The following is a 16,430-nucleotide window of genomic DNA, read 5'->3' as shown; positions in this document are numbered from 1 at the left end:
AATCAAGAGAATGACTCGACTAAAAGGTAGGTCTTATAGGAATCAAGGAGAATGACTCGATTAAAAGGTACGTTTTATAGGAATCAAGAGAGTGACTTAATTAAATGGTTCGTCTTATAGGAATCAAGGGGATGACTCGACTAAAAGGTACGTCTTATAGGAATCACGAGGAGTAACTCGACTAAAATGTTCGTCTTATAGGAATCAAGGGGATGACTCGACTAAAAGGTATGTCTTATAGGAATCACGATGAGTGACTCGACTAAAAGGTACGTCTTATAGGAATCAAAGGGATGAATCGACTAAAAGATACGTCTTATAGAAATCAAAGGGATGATTCGGCTAAAAGGTTCGTCTTACAGGAATCAAGGGGAATGACTCGACTAAAAAGGTACGTCTTATTGGAATCACGGGGAGTGACTCAACTAAAAGGTTCATCTTATAGGAATCAAGGGGATGACTCGACTAAAAGGTACGTCTTATAGGACTCACAAGGAGTGACTCGACTAAAAGGTTCTTCTTATAGAAATCAAGGAGATGACTCGACTAAAAGGTACGTCTTATAGGAATCAAGGGAGATGATTCGACTAAAAGGTAAGTATTATAGGAATCAAGGGGATGACTCGACTAAAAGATACGTCTTATAGGAATCAAGGGGATGACTCGACTAAAAGGTACGTCTTATATGAATCAAAGGGATGATTCAACTGAAAGGTTCGTCGTATAGGAATCAAGGGGAATGACTCGACTAAAAAGGTACGTCTTATAGGAATCATGGGGAGTGACTCGACTAAAAGGTTTGTCTTATAGGAATCAAGGGGATGACTCAACTAAAAGGTATGTCTTATAGGAATCACGAGGAGTGACTCAACTAAAAGGTTCGTCTTATAGGAATCAAGAGAATGAATCGACTAAAATCGACTAAAAGGTACGTCTTATAGGAATCAAGGAGAATGAATCGACTAAAAGGTTCGTCTTCTAGGAGTGAATGTTCAAGTTAGGAAATGCTCCACCTAATAAATTAAAACTGACTTATTCAGACTAGGAAGTGCGTCTCCTAGGGGTTGAATTTTTACCATAATTTGATTATCATACCTGTGCAGCAACATTGTTTCCTGCATTTGTGGAAATGAGACATTGCGGACCTTGATATTTATGCTCTGAAGTCCTTAATTTGAAGGTAACATATTTCCTGTTTCATCAAATAAAACTTGTGAGTTCAAAAATATGGTTGCAGGTTTGTGGCTTTAGTTTCCGTGGAAATCACTCTTGCCCTCGTCACATTTAACCTTACTTCCAACTATTAGAATCTGTCACTGACTTGCTGCATTGTTGACCCAAACTAATACTATTAGAAGTGACTCTGAAACAACACGGTATCTCTGTTTTGCCATGCTTTTCAAATAAACCCTTTAAACCTTGGTATTTTCATGAGTTCCCAGACTCGTCTGTTGACAAAAATTTCTGTATTCCTTATTTCGGCTCACAATCATGTTACTTTCATGTGTTGGCTTTTTGTCTTGTTTTGTGCAATTGAAGAAACTGGTAGCCAGTTTTGAAATCTTTTCTCACTTGTTATGACACGGACTCGACTCAGAGACACAAGAAAAATAACAATAATTTTTATTTGATGATAAAGATACAAAAAATAATAAATAAATAATAATAATAATAATAAAATCAAAAATAGAAAAATAAAAAGAAAAGGAAAAACAGTAGGCATTTTTTTTGTTTAAAACGACAGAAGAATTTATTTGGGTGTGGTAGCCGATTCCAGCAATCGTGACATGCATTTTGAATTAAACAACTTGATCTACCCATACTAATTATTACAACTCTTGTCCACTTATTGAGTTTGAAATTGAATCAATCTTGAATATGCTCCCTCTAGATTGCAATCCTCCTTCGGCCAGTGGCACCTTAATGGGTTTTTGCCAACTTCTATCTCATTTTCATTTCTTTCTCAACTCACTGTCGCTTTATGGTGCCCAAAAGGATTTTTACCTATAAGACTCTCTCATTTTTCATTTTTTTAAAAAATAATGCCCAACATACGAAACATCATGCACTCTTAACATGTTTAGCCTTGACATTCTCAAAGATCGATCTGAAGGTCTTTCTTTGGTTGTAACTTGGCTTTTGGAAAAGGTTAGAAAGAAAGGGAGGTATGAGGCTAAAAAATTTACTTAATTTTGGGTGAAACATACAACTTTTGGAATCAACTCTTTTAAGGAAATAAACTTTGCTCCAGTTTCATTTCATCCTGGGTAATTTAAATTTCCTTTTGGTTAGACCGAACCCCAGAGTAGGGCTGCTTACGTATCTTGTCATAGCAAGAATCAGGTCAAACGTAGTTCATACATCTTTTTTTTCTTGATTTTCTTTTCTTTTCTTTCTTTTTTGAGAGAGATATTTTTCCTGATTCTATTTTTTCTTGACACTTTTCTGACTCTATTCTTTTTCTTGATTTTTTTTTTTGAATTTTTTCAGACTCTATTTTGATTCCAAAAGAGGTTTATGAAAGAAAATAAAATTCAAGCACCAAGGGGATAATAAAGGATGACACAACATTTGGATAGAAGAATAAAATGTCTTCGTCATATCAATCCTTAAAAATGCAAGTACATAACATGCAATGAGAGAGTGCAACATAAAAATTATGCATATCTTTTCAACATTGAACTTGACTGAGCAAGTGCATATGTGTAGCTTCTTTTAAGTTTGTGAACCATACAGGTCTACATGTGTTATACTTTTCTCACAACAAATGACTCTTTTTCTTCTTTTTTTTAGCAAACTTCCTTTTGCTTTTTCTGACCATATAAACTAATGCTTGAGTTGAACCTTCGTATTGAAGACTTAAGTCATTTTTATTCGCAAAGTGATTGCCTCAAAATATTTAAGTGAAGATGTAACTAGGTCCCCAAAACATCTCAACACTTTACTTATTTTTCTTACATTTTTTTTTCAACTCTAGGTTCTTGATCGAATGTTTCAACACTAGATTGAGTTTTAAGATCTGGTTGAAAATTTGACAGGCATGTCATAACACTAGAATCAATATAAAATGTACTGTGTAAAGAATACAAACAAACAACTTAAAAACAAGATAAAATAACAAAGACACCACATTTCATTAAAATAAAAGTTAGAAGGGTTTAAACGAAAACGACAAACATACAAAACAAGATAGATTTCAAACTACGATCTTGAAATTATTCAAAAAAAAATAGAAAGAAAACAAAACAAACTACCAACAATCCTTCCAAGTAAGGGAAGAAAAGTGACTTTCCAATTATCGAGCTTGACATTTTAGCCACTGGTTTGCTTATTAACATGACTAGAGCTTTCCTCACTGTCAATGTTCTGTACCATAATTGATCTATCTTGAATCATCTTTTCTATTTCTCTTTTTAAATCTTGACAGTTTTCATTACTATGACCCTGAGCATCAAAATGATACGCACATCGTTCATTAGGATAAAAAATTCTTAAACGGAGATTAAGAGTGTGCCCAAGGAAAGGAGTAATCATGCCCTCATGTACCAATCTCTGAAATAAACTGGCATATGAATCTCCAATTGGTGTGAAGCTATATCTCGACTTCTGCCTCATTTCATTACTTGGCTTGGATCAAAAATTGGGCCTATGAGGGCTTTGGTATATTTGTGGAATTGGAGGATGACTCTGAGTAGTTGGTGTGTGCCATTGAGGGTAAGATGGGGGTTGAACATGTGGTTGTGCATTATACATTGGATATGAAGGCGGGGGACTGGAGTATAATGGACTTTGGAGGTGATTATGTGGAGTTTGGGCATGAACTTGGGCTTGAGCCTGAGAGCGATGACGATGTGGTCTTCTTGAACGCTCCCGTTGTCCAACTACAATAGTAGATGCATCTTCCTAATTCTTCTTCTCCCCAACACTTCCTGAACCTTTTTGAATTGCTTGAGTAGTTGCTTTTAATGTTGCAAAACTCATAATGCGACCGGACTTAATTCTATCCTCTATCATCTCTCCCATTTTGAGGACCTCAATAAATGGCTTGCCTAATGCAGGTAACAAATGTTGATAATATGTTTCATTCTGCGCTTGAATAAACACCTCTACTATCTTGCTTTCTTTCATTGGTGATTTTACCCTAGCTGCTTGTTCACGCCATCTAATTGCGTACTCCTTGAAATTTTCATTGTTCTTCTTCTTCTTCTTTTTCTTCAAATTAGTCAGGGATTTCTCATATGGAATTAACTCGATATTGTACTGAAATTGTTGCATGAATTCGTTGGCCAAGTCATCCCAACTACTCCACTTATCAATGTCTTGATCCACAAACCACTCTGAGGCTAAACTCGAAAGGCTCTCACCGAAATAAGCCATGAGTAATTCTTCTTTATCTCCGGCTCGTCTTAATTGGTTACAATAACGCCTCAAGTGTGCCACTGGATCACCGTGCCCTTCGTACTTGTCAAATTTGGGCATTTTGAACCCTAATGGCAAATGGACATCCGAAAATATACGCAATTCTTTGTATCAAACATTTTTTGGTCCTCCTAATCCTTGCATATTTCTCATACTCTACTTTAAGCTTCTTACTTTCCTAGCCATCTCCTCTTGTTCCTCATTCTTAACAAGCTTCTCAATCACGATAGAAGAATCGTGTTGATGAGCATGCTATTGTGGATTTTGAGGTTTGAAAGCCATTTCAGAAAAATATAACGGATCATGACTTGATTCCTCCATATTCTTATGTGTTGTCGATTGAAGGCCCGCAGTAGTTGGTGCTACAGAAGTGAAATGCGGGTTATTTGTGACAGACAAATTTAGTGGATGCATGGTAGAGGTACCAGCAATGCCAGACACGTTAGCAAATGGACCAAATCCTGGTGGGTAAAATGGATCGCCAGTTTGAGCTTGGGTGGGATTTGGATCATTTGTATTTGAAAGTCCATAGATTGAGGAAGGTGGGGCTTGTCCATTCAACCAAGCTTGGTATATGTTCATCATCTGTTGTTTCAATAACTTAATCTCTTCCATTGATGCTAATTCTTACGAAATCAACTGATTTTGCTCCTCCTCACTGTCAGACCCTACACCCTCTTTGAGGGTCATTTTTCTTTTTCCCTTGTATCTGGTGTTGTACGGATGTGATTTCAGTTTAAACCACAAACCAACCACCAATTACTTTATCTTTCTATGACCAAGTAGCAAACGGGTAAGTGTTGCATATTCAACACATTATAATGCCACGTTGTCTATTATGTTTCTATATGCATTCTCCAAATTATCATGGAAGGTTTTGTGTTTCATCTCGGCTTTTTTTAGGCACACTTTTCAAAAAGTTTTGATCAAATCCTTTGGAGGGTTGCCTACGTATCATGCCAGGACATTAATAAGATCTTCCGTAATTCGATAAAATTGAAGATACAAAGAAACATATTTTTTTTTAATTATCTGAATAATGAGAAACAATTTATTATTATTATTATTTTTGAATTTATAATAAAAAACAATATTTTTTAGTTTTTGTATTTTTTTTTAGTTAGAAGGAAAGACAATCATTTATTTTTAAGATCACCGAATCCATTGAGGACTGCCTACGTATCTCACTAAGATGAGAATCAGGTGTGCGTAGTTCTTGAAATATATGTCGTACAAAACTAAGCCTCAAGACCCTAAAGGTTCATGGCTACTAAGATTTATATATATTTTATTTTGTAAAACCTAGCCTCATGATCCCTAAAGATTCAGGGCTATTAAGATATATATAAAAATTAGACTTGAGAAATAGAAAAATAATTATGAAAGTAATCATATTTCAAAATATTCACCAATAAGTCTATGAATAATTTTTCAAAAGATAGGATCGTATCCTGAGAAGGACTTCCTACGTATCACACTAAAGAGTGAGAATCAGACCCTCGTAGTTCATAAAGATCGTAAATCTATGTTACTAAAATTTTTCCTTTCTTTTAAAAATAAAACTCTTCTTTGAAAAATGATTCACTAAATGTGAGGATAAATCTTTTGCATTTTAAAGTTGCCTAAAAGCCGGTCAACAACCCAATAATCCTTCAAAATAAATGTCAAAGAGCACATAATATGCACATGTTGGTCATTATAAAAAGGATACCTGTCCTAGACAGACCCGGCCCCTGTGCCGAGTCCCACTAAGTCAAATGGATATGATGCAAATAAAGCGGCATCTAATAGGGATAATCAGATTCTGAGTTTTTAGTTCTTCTAAGTTTAATCCTAATAGGGATAGGTGTATAGATTGGCTTACCCGAGCGAACACTCGAGCCGGGGAGGGACAACTTGGTCGGTAGCAGGGCAACACCGCCTTCGTTGTCGATCCGAATCCTACCTAACATGTGTGACTATAATCCTTTACCAGGTGCCTTGATACTCCGGCTATCTCAAAAAGAAAGTAGGATGCATGCGCTGCATTCCTTCTATCCTATTTCAGAGACTCAGAGGGGGTGCACAAGAGAAGACAGTAGATAATATAGTTCAATCAATATTAAAGCAGTAAATAAGAGACAAGTAGCACATAAGACCAACAAACACAATATCAACAATAATTAAAGCAAGTATAAGTCAATATAAAAAGCTCAAATTCTTAAAAATCCCCAGCAGAGTCGCCAGAGATGTCAGACCCTTTGGGAATCCAGGTCGAAGGATTTTTTCAATTAAAGTGACGATTTTGAATAGAGATTAATTTATTTACACAGTCGCCACTTGAAATTGAGTTATGATGTTCCAAGTCACCTTTTTGAATCCCTAGTCAAAAGGAAATGACTCTTTGTTGGTCTGCAAAAACAGAAGACTGGATAAGAAATTTTGTTGACCGAGGGGAAGGTGTGAGGTACCCCTCGAGTCCCGTGGTTCTAGCACGGTCGCTTTCATTGATTTATCCTGACTTAAATTATTTTGATAATTATATCGGGACATAGATTCACTCATTTTTTTTAAATGTTTGATATCTTTTACACCCCTTGCATTAAGCCGATGAAAGTTAATTTTAGAAAAAAAATTCCAAGTGCAGCGTTGCATCCTTGAATTATTTTTAAATATCTCAAAAAGATGCGTACGCCACATTCTTAATTGAGATTAAAATTCTAAACATGTCTAAATTTGCCTAACATTAAAGGCCTGCCTATTTGAAATATTACTTATCTCTAAGAAAGAAAGAAAAAATAAATAAATAAATAAATAAAAAAATAAAAAAATTAAGTGATTAATTAATTTAACAAAAATAATTATCTAAATATATTTATAATAAATTAAAATAATAATAATAATAATAATAATAATAATAATAATAATAATAATAATAATGCCCAAAACTAACTATATTATTTCTAATTTTTTATTTAATCTCAATTTTACTATCTTTAAAATTAAATAAAGCTCTAAACATATATTATCAAATTAATTAAATACGAAAAACTTCAATTCTGACCTACCCATTTATTTATATTTTAAAAGAAAAAAAAAGTTACGAAATAAAAGATGACCTTCGTCTAATTTCAAACACAAATCTAGTCCATTTATTTTCTATTAATTTAATACTCAATAGTAATAGATAAACATATTATATTATGCTATATTAGGCAACCTAGAATTTCACACTTAAATTAAGAAAACAAACAAAAAATGGAAAAACAACTACAGACAATAAATTAAAGAAGGACTATTTTACTCATTTCCATTTAAATATTATTAAAATCTCTATATAATGAAACTATAAAGAAAAAAAATTATAAAGTTTAGGAGATAATAAAAACAAAAGTACAGAGTATTCTTCTATATGCTTTGGTTACTGGAGACTGTGATCGAAGAAAAATCCGATGGAGTATCGCCGGAGTTGATGGTTGGTGAGTTTTCCGACGAGATCCGTCGCTGGAATAGTAACAGCAGAGGTGATGGGATATTTGGTCACTGTTTTTTGTAAAATTTCCAGCGAAAGATATTTCTTCTCCGATTTAAAAACTTTTCTATTTTTGTGAAATCAAAACCCCAGTTTTATATATATTTTTTTACATGATTTACACATTCTAATTTTTCACGTTAATTTTTTACTTCCTTTCGATCACTGTGTATGCGTGTAGCAGTGTGTCAAAATTTTAACTTCTACTGTAAAACACAAAAACTTAATATTTAACACAGAGAAACAAATAAATTCACAATAAAAATACATACACATAAAAATTACTTAAACAATTTCATTCATGCTTTTCATAATAAAATTTATAATATAAAATGGTTCAGATTCAAAGAAAAACCTGTTATTGATTCAAACAAAGTAATGAAGCACAAAACAATCGTCACCGAAAAAACTCGAACACGAATTCAACTTTATGCTTTGGTTTTCTCTCTTTTGTTTTTTTTTTGATCTTTTCCTTTGTTCTCTCTATTTTTTTTTTCTATTTCAGTGTCTGTCTGATAATGTCTTATAAACAGTGTACAGTGCAAATGTACGTAGATTTTTTTTTTCTGTTTTTTGCTCTGTCTGATTTTTGATATGTGATGTTGTAGTGTAGATGTACGTTTGTTTCCTGGGGTTGGGGAGTCCTTAAATAGAAGGATTTTGTTGGGTTCGAAATCGAAAGGGTGTCATGCGGAAGCTATTAGTTGCAAACTATCGTGGTGATAATTCAGACTATAAAGAAAACAATACTAAAAACATGATTATTATATAGTTTGGCCAATTGGCCTACATATAAAAACCTAATATAAAAGAAAACATAAAACTATTAGAGAGAAAATCTCCCCCTAAACAAAACTCTTTAAACGACTACATTGTGGATGCTATTGTGTTATTGTATGAGAAGATGAGTTTTCTATTTATAGATACCCAAAACCCTTTCCTCCAAGAAAGAGGCTTGTCAAATATGAAAAAGTTTTATATTTTCCTTTCAAGAAAAGTAAAAATATTTATGGTTACTTTTATTTTTCTTACAAGAAAAAGTAAAACTTAATTTTGGTAAGAAAATCAGGGCAAAAACCCTAACAAATCTCCCTTTTTTGGCTTGATTTTCTTCGGTTGATTCGCCTTCTTCACATATTTGATTTTTGTTCTTTATATAGTCTTCATCACTGCTGCTTGACATGTTTAAAAATGGAGCTTTTGAGGTTAAAAATATATGAGCCCTTTTTGGGTTAAAAAATATTGAAGCCCTTTGTAGGGTTTTAAGTAAGCTTTATTTTCAACTATGTAACGACAGAATTGTTGAAAATATAATTGACAATCGTCTCCACATGTAGTTTTTGGACATATATCTTCATTATCATCAAATTGATTGCAACTCTGTTCAACAATTGGACCATCATTTTATTGAACCGTGGGCTTTGATACCACTTGTTGGATTCGAAATCGAGAGGGCGTCATGCGGAAGCTATTAGTTGCAAACTATTGTGGTGATAATTCAGACGACAAAGAAAACAATACTAAAAACATGATTATTATATAGTTTGGCCAATTGGCCTACATATAAAAACCTAATATAAAACAAAACATAAAACTATTAGAGAGAAAATCTCCCCCTAAACAAAACTCTTTAAACGACTACATTATGGATGCTATTGTGTTATTGTATGAGAAGAGGGATCTTCTATTTATAGATGCTCAAAACCCTTTCCTCCAAGAGAGAGGTTTGCCAAATATGAAATTTTTTTATATTTTTCTTTGAGGAAAAGTAAAAGTATTTATGGTTACTTTTATTTTTTTTACAAGAAAATGTAAAACTTAATTTGGTAAGAAAATCAGGGCAAAAACCCTAATAGATTTTGGGGGGAGTAGTCTAGGTAGTTTAGGATTTAAATTTTGAATTTTTTTTATATAGGATAATAATCTCATTTTTTAATAAATAAATAAATTATATAAAAATAAATAATACTAATAATAAGAAAAAATATATTAACTAATTAATTTTTATACTTAAGAAAAATAAAAATAAAAATATAACTAACTTAAAATAAAATATAATCAAGAGTAAATAAAATCACTAGCTTATTTATAAAAATCTAAATTTAAAGAAAATATTTTTTTTGAAAATTTTCATTTTATTTTTATTTTTAAAAGAAATAAATAAAAAAAATCTTAAAATGTGACTTTATTTATTTATTTTCAACTAAAACTTATTAAAAATGAAATAAGAGTTAAAATAATATCGGATCAAATATAAATATTTAATACAGTAAGATATATTAAATTTGAGAGGGTCAAAAATTACGTGTCTACAATATACATAATTGGACGTTGATATACATTACTATTTATGTATCTGAAATAACTGATTTAATTATAATTAAGGAAATAAAGTATTTGCCTTAAATACATAACACAATTAACGATATATTTATAAAACTGTGATTAATGAATCCCTTAGGTTCAATAACAGATGTACAATTGCTTATGTGTTCCATATACATAACTATGTTATGAATATGGGTTGAAAATAAAACAACTCAGTAGTTTATATGACATACACATACATAACTCTGTTATGTCTATGGTTTTTAAAAAAAGCCTAGCAGTGTGTAGGTCAAACATATACGTAACACAGTTATGTATATGGTGTAACAAAGAAACTCTCAGCAATGTCAAATTCCATACATATACATACCTTTTTTTCTTCATCTTTTTTTCTTTTCTTCCAACAAGAATGATATCATGATCACCAAGAACGATCCAAACTTTCTTGTACATTTTACCACATATAAGACAAAGACGTATAGTACATCAATACACATAACTTCACATCTTTCATTACCAAGCATACGCAACACGTGCATGTTCTTATTCGTCTTCTTTGAAAACGAGTTCTCTTTTCTCATCATCAACTTTGTTGTATTTTTATGAATGAAACGAAGAAGGGAGGGGAGGTTGAGGCGGTTGTTGAGAGATGGAAGGGATTGGAGAGGGCGCCGACGGCGTGGTTCGTTGGCAGATGTTGAAGGAGGTGTGTTTGGTTATGGTGGATGCGGCTGGTTAAGGTGTTTGTTGATGTTAAGCAATTTGAGAAGAACACGTTTGTAAATTTAAAACTTGAAAAACTCTTTGATTGAAGTTCCTTGATTTTAGGCCCTCTTTGAGTAGATTAAGCTTAAGAAAAGGTTAGGTGAAACATATATAGATATGAAGTTTGGAGATAAAAAATGTGAAAGAGAGATTTTTATTATTATTTTTTATAGTTGAAATTTTATGTAATAATAGATCTTAAATCATAGATTTAAGTATTTTTTTCCTAAAATAAACCCAAAAGTTAAGAAGGCATTGTGTAAAAGTTCTTTTGCTAGAAATTAGCAATTTTCTTGTGATATACCTCAATGTTCAAACCAATGTGGCACTTAGAAGTTAGAACCTCCAAATAAGGAAAACGACCTTTGGTCGGTTTGACCAACTTTAACCTTCGATTTGAAAATTCATTTTTCAATTTAAATAGACAAACTTATCAAAAGAAAAAAATATTATAATTTGGGAACATGTTGAAATATACCCCTGAAATAAATACATGATTGAGAGCTTATATTCCCTCCTTTAAAAAATGATCTATTTATACCACTGAGGTTACACAACTGGTTAAGATATATCCTTTTCGGATGACGAAAATGAAAAAAAAAAAGTGATTTTAAATATTTTTAATAAAATAAAAGATACATAGGAGTATATTTGACCTTTCTCGCAAAGTTCAGGGATGTACTTAATTTTTTTCACACATAAATTTTTTTCGACTTTTGTATTTCAAAACAACTGAATTGAATTTATTGCTTTGACATTTAAATTTCTTCTTTCACTCATCTTCTTGCTAAATTTACCATATATTCCCCGGTAAAAATATGTGCATGTACATAGAATAAATTTACCATTTAGTCTAAGCTTGTGCTCCCAACATGTGTCATGTTTTTAAATGGGAAAATTGCATATCTACACAATTTAAGATCTTAAATTACCTTACATATATATATAGAGAGGCGGATCCAGGATTTGGAAGCTTCAGGTGTCACCCTGTTTTGAACAATAACGTATACTTCGTATAATATTTTAGGATAGTGGAGTCAATATTCACAAAGTAAACTATAATTATATATATCAATAAAAGTTGATATAGCATGAAGGCTTGCCTAATTGGTGTCATTAAGGGTTTTGTTAAAAGAGGTCAAGGTTCTACTCTACGTAACTGCATTTTGTTTTTTAACGAGAAAGCAGAAAGTATAATGCTGAAAAATCAATCTAAAAAAGAGTCCTAAGCTGGGTTAGATTTTTTAATGAGAAAGCAGAAAGTATAATGCTAAAAAATCAATCTAAAAAAGAGCCCTAAGCTGGTTCGATTCTAAAAAATCAATCTAAAATAGAGCCCTAAGCTGGGTTCGAACCCGCGCTGCTAGGTAAAACCCAGTCGTCTCAACCACTTGCACCGTCAGTTGGGTAAAACCCAGTCGTCTGCAACCCTTTGCACCGTTAGCTCGCTTTGTAATGTGGATGCCAAGCATAATAATTATACATTAACTGATACACATATATAAATATACACATAAATATATAGGGTTTCAATCGAAAAGTTCCGGTGCCGTGGCACCCCAATCCAACTACATAGATCCGCTCCTATATATATATATATATATATATATACACACACATATATATTGTTCTTATTTACAAATCTAGTTTCTATTTACAAAACATAACAATTACGAAAAAACTGATTTATTTTATTGAAAATAGAATAAATTTTCATATAGGGTGATTTTGGTTGAGCAAAGTGATAAGGTTACAACCTTCTAAGTTCAATGAAAGCAATGAAGGTAACATGTTAATTGTTGCTCAACCAAAGTAATGTTATTATCACTTGTTCATAGGTATAGTTTCCGAACCCCACTTTGCAAAGCTCAACAAATTGAAGAAATTGTACTTGTCTGAAAACTTGATCCTGAATGTTACTTCCAACTGGCATCTACCTTTTCGAGTCAAGGAGATTGGGATGGCGTCAGTAAAAGTTGGTCCTCATTTTCCTCGATGGCTACGAAAACAGTCAATTCTTGAGATTCTCATTATGTCTGATGCTAACATTACTGATATGATCCCAAATTGGTTGAGCAATGTAACCTCGTTCATGTTAAGTATCCCACATCGGCAAAAGGATGGGTAATTATCCTCCTTATATGGACTTGGGCAATTCTCCCCTCGTGAACTAGCTTTTGAGGTCGAATTACGTCCAAAATCCATTACAACTCTGGATCTTTCTGTTAACAAATTTGTCGATGGAGCAAGCGTGATCTTTCCAAGAATCTGTTATCCGGACGAATCCCTTCATGTTTAATGTCACACCCCTTTTTACGTACTCCAAAAGATTTATGTTTTTAGGGTCGAAAGGGTTTTAATTATTAAAGTGACAAAAGATGAAAATTTGTTTCGAAAAAGGATTATTTTTAACAATCAAAATTCAGAGTCGCCACTCAGCATAAATCGGGTGTGCCGAGTCACCCATGGATATCCTTCTTCAAAATGGTTTTGACTCTTTAATACTGTTTTGCGAACAGAGATTCCGGCTAAGAAATTCTGTTGACCGAGGGGAAGGTGTTAGGCACCCCTCGATCCTGTGGTTTGACCATGGTCGCTTGGCAGAGCGTATCGGCTAAATTGACATTACAAATGCATAAACCACACAAAGCACGCAAAAATAATCACTCAAGCAAACAAAAACAAAATAATTCAAAATATAATGTCCAGTCCAATTATTACAACCCGAAATAAAAAGATACTTAAAGTAAACCTACAATAATCCTAAACTAAGCTCCAATGCTTTACCCGATGTCCTGGGCCTTCATCACGATCATTTTTCGCCAACATGATACGTCGGGGCATTCCCCGGTGAATAAATACAATGAGCCTCTGGGCATTCCCGGCTAAAATGAATACATTTTAATCCAAGTGCGATAAACTAGAAAAAACATTCACCACACATACATTCAAACTTTCAACATTCAACGATAACACTAAATTTGCCTACCCGAACCTAAACTTTACCTATTAAGCTCTCGGCATAAAATATGCTCCTATCGATTTCAACAATGCCATCAAGTCAAACGACCAATGAATCAAATTAACCAAAATTCACCCTCCCAGAATTCATTTCTCAACCAAACCAAACGATTAATCAATTTCAAAGTAACATCAACCAATGACAATGAAAGAATATCAAACACACTATCGGGATTATATCAACAATCAATACGAACCACACAAATCACAATATCAAACACATCGTATTACGATAAAAAATGGAAAAAAGATAAGAGTTAAAGATTGGACTTCAAATTGATGCTTTATTAAATAGAGAAAAGCCTCACGGCTTCGGAACCACGAACTAACAGAAATTCGACCCCAAATGGAACCTCAATGTCGCACAAACCAACTTCAACATAGACCCATTACTGTTTCTCGCCCCAAAGATTAGAAAACACGAAATGATGAAGACCCGAATTCATCCCATATCATTTTTCGATGAATTTCGATGAATATTCGCCGGAAAGGGGACGGGAATAGTTGTTGAATGCGATTTGGTCAGAAAATTGAGTGAAACCAGTGGTAGTCGGTCGAATTCTGGTGGATTTGAACGGAATCAGAGGTGAAGCAGAGTACGGTTAATTGTTTTCGTATCCTTGATGCTCCGGCGAGCTCCGACAAATTTCGATCTGATGAATATTCGCCGGAAAGGGGACGGGAATGGTTGTTGAATGCGATTTGGTCAGAAAATTGAGTGAAACCAGTGGTGATCGGTCGAATTCTAGTGGATTTGGACGGAATCAGAGATGAAGCAGAGTTCGGTTAATTGTTTTCGTATCCTTGATGCTCCGACAAACTCCGACCCCCCTTTGTTTTTCTCTACTCTCTCTCGAATCTCCCTTATCCGATCTCCGATCTTTGATCTCTCTCGAACCATCTTTTCATTCACTGTGTGTGTGTGCGTGAGTTTTCGGGTGTGTATGTGAGATTTTTGGTGATGTCGGTGTGTATGGTGTGGGTGTGTGTTTGTGAAAGAAAAAAAATGGACCCTCTGTTATTGTGAGGAAGAAACTAAGAAAATCATAATCTGGTTCTTGGTATTCTTTTTTCTTTAATATGTATCCATGGAATCTGTGTATGATGTTCTTGAGGGTCCAAAAATGGAAGAAGACCCCTTATTGGTGATGTGTGTAATGGTATATATGCTGTGAGGTGAGGGTAGGGTAGTGAGGTAGGGTAGGTGGGGTCACGTGGAGTAGGGGGTAGGGTGTGATGCATTTTATTTTGATTGGGTAGGTTGTTAGGATAAGATGTAGGGGTTAAGATAGGATAGAATTTGTTAGGGAGTTTGTTATTTTTGTATTTTGTGAGGGTATAATAACATGGACGAGGGTACATGCTAGGATAAAATAAAAATGGGTAAAAGTGAATAAAAATTGAACTTTAAGAGGACGAAATCACGTGTCTACATCATGCCCCCATTGGATGTAAACACATGGTATTTTCATACAAAGCAGAAGACAACGAGGCGGAATTTTGTCCTGACCTTTATTTAAAAGCACGGAGCAAGAGGATGGAGGAAAACCAGGTCTTGACTTAGGACATCCTACCCACTCAAGTTATGAGGGAATCAAGTGACAAGTATCTCAGAGGATTGGAAGGAGATGGACTATACCGAGTTGGAGAGTCTAGTGAGGTTCCATCGAGGTTCCTGTCCGCGGCTCTGTCATTACATCAAAAAAAATCAAAATTACAAGTTAAAACATAAATGAAATTACAAAATCCTATTTATACAACTTCTGTTGGCTCATGATTCGACTTTCATCACCCTATTCTTCAGGTAGGCTCCTGACTTGCAATTTCTTTCAACTTGTTGTTTGGCTTTCAATTGCTTCGCTTTGTTGCTTGACTTTTCGTTTCTTCACCCTATTCTCCAAGCGGGCTCCTGACTTGCTATTTCATCACTTTGTTGCTTGTCTTTCATTTCTTCACTCTGTTCTCCAGGCGGGCCTCTGACTTGCTATTTCATCACCCTGTTCTTCAGGCGGGCTCCTGAAACCCAAAATTAAAACTAAAACGAAAATTATCCCAAACAAGAATTATAATAAAGTAGTTTTTTTTTAATTTTTTTTTTTGAAAGCGTTGTCCCATTTTCCAGAAGGGTCCTGAACAGAAGGTAAAGTCCCATTTTTCAGGAGGGTCCTGAATTGAAAGTAAATTCCCATTTTCAGAAGGGTCTTGAACATAAAGTAAAATCCCATTTTTTTCAGGAGGGTCCTGAACATAAAGTAAAATCCCATTTTTCAGGAGGGATCTGAACAGAAAGTAAAATTCCGTTTTTCAGGAGGGTCCTGAACATAAAGTAAAATTCCATTTTTCAGGAGGGTCCTGAACATAAAGTAAAATCTTATTTTTCAGGAGG

This window comes from Capsicum annuum, chromosome 3 (genome assembly GCF_002878395.1).
Source record: "Capsicum annuum cultivar UCD-10X-F1 chromosome 3, UCD10Xv1.1, whole genome shotgun sequence".
Taxonomy (NCBI): Eukaryota; Viridiplantae; Streptophyta; class Magnoliopsida; order Solanales; family Solanaceae; genus Capsicum; species Capsicum annuum.
This window is presented reverse-complemented; position numbering follows the sequence as displayed.